This window comes from Aplysia californica, unplaced genomic scaffold, assembly GCF_000002075.1.
Source record: "Aplysia californica isolate F4 #8 unplaced genomic scaffold, AplCal3.0 scaffold00099, whole genome shotgun sequence".
NCBI lineage: Eukaryota > Metazoa > Mollusca > Gastropoda > Aplysiida > Aplysiidae > Aplysia > Aplysia californica.
Window position 1 is genome coordinate 833,374 of NW_004797369.1, and position 1,938 is coordinate 835,311.

General features: G+C 43.7%; 1 protein-coding gene across 2 annotated transcripts in view; it reads left to right on the forward strand.

Moving 5' to 3' along the window:
- Window positions 1–1,938, forward strand: part of LOC101855009 (transmembrane protein 131) — a 100,895-nt gene that overhangs the window by 33,726 nt on the left and 65,231 nt on the right. The window lies entirely within an intron of this gene.

The window sequence follows — 1,938 nt, forward strand, 5'->3', positions numbered from 1 at the left end:
CAGAGAGAGAGAGAGAGAGAGAGAGAGAGAGAGAGAGAGAGAGAGACGTCACTGGTTTGGCTCTTGAAATTATTATCGTTCATAAATGTAACGCTTGTTGACTGATTGCAGTTTAAAGTGCGTGGATGGTAGCAACGCGCACAAGCTCGAGTAAACGAAACACATTTGACTTGCAAAAAGTATGCACCAGCCTGTCTCTCTAGTCTTAGGCAGTTTTTGGCTTTGTCATTCTAATTCCTGCGGGTAGATGCACCGCAGTATGACTAGTGACTAGACTGCCCCTCTTTACAGGGTCGAGAGTGTACCAGGCTAAGAATGAGAACTTTCTGAAACAGACGTCTGCTCTCATTTTGTCGATATATTGGTTTGCCCCGTTTTCCTATCAAACATTCTGTCCTTATTTATCTCTCCCCGTTTTAAAAAAAAATTGTTACTCCGTAGTAACATCTCTAATCTTCAACACTTACATGACCTAATTGTGTTGCAAGTACCGCCAAGCTCTTACTGAAACTAAAATAAGGCCTACCGTTTCTTTCGTGCCCTCTGGTTATTTATTTTCGTGCCCTCTCGCTGTTCTTTTCTTGCTTTCCACTTTAAGTTAATTGACCGTTCTGTAGCTGCCAACTCGAACGTAAAGAACGTATTTGATATGCTTTTGAGGTTCATGGTTTGGAAGTCCCGTGTTTGTTTGGGTTTGTTTTTTTACCTTTTAGAAAAATACGTTTTGTGTGTTTTCTGGTACTGATACTCAGAACACCCATGCAGAAGATAAACCATGACATTTCAAGACTTGAGGTGCGATTTGTAACGAAAACTAAGTCCATAAGTTATCTGGAGAAATCTTTTGCTGCAAGTCTATTTTGAATAACTTGAATTTATTGAATGCAGAAATGTACGTGTGGAGGGTTTGAGGGTTGGGGCAGGGGGGGGGGAAGGGGAGGGGATAGGAGATTACTTAATCAGTGCCCACCGTCTTGACCTATGGCTTCAGGTAGAGCCCGGCTCGGATCAAGAAGTTCGAGGCGATGTCATTTTTTTTCTTCCGAAAACGTACTTAATCTAGTATGGGCGCCCCCCACCCCCCCGGGTCTCCACTTTCCGTCTCTTTTTTGTTTTTGAAAAGTTGGCGGCCTTGCGGTTGTGCCAATGGGTGGTTGGCGAGTGCTCTGTTGTGGTCTGCTCCTTCTTTTTTCAAACTTCTATCGTTCTTATCACTTCTCCTCCTTTTTGTGTTTGTTACTCTCTTGTAAAGTTTCTTGTCTTGGGCACTTATATGGCCCAATTGTGTTGGAAGTGCCGCGAAACGCTTGCTAAAACAGTAAAACTAACAACCATTCTGCCAACATTTTATTCATTAATTTACTTCGCAGACGTTACCGCTCTGTTTATGTCGACGACATGCGTGTCCTGTGTAACGATGGGCATGTTCCTGTCTGTGTAATGATGCGCATAGATAAACATTAATTGCTCCATCCCCAGATGTGTGCACACGCGTTAGCAGTTTGGTGATATATCATTAGCTTTATCACACGTAAAAGTAGCAGCCGGGAGCAGCCCTCTGTGACTGATAAAACAATACATGTAACGCGTCGCATGTGCCCAGAGCGCTGCTCCTACTCGGGAGAACGAAGTTCAGGATCATTCTAATTTATGTGGTCTGTTAATTATTTTTACTGTTTTCCTCTCCCCCCCACCCCCCCAAAACAAACAAAAAAGACTTACTTGATCTAGTACACCTGTCCGGGGTCTCCCCCCTCCGTGGATGCGCTTTGAGCTTATTAAGAATTGGGGGTGGGATCAAAGTTACTAATACCCATTTCGATGTTTTAGTATTTTGTCTTGTTTGTTGTACTGTACTATGACAGCTATCGTTAGGTTTGACGGCAAGCAACTGCTCCACGCCATGTTCAAGTTGTAGGCTCTGCTCTAATGCCCCCC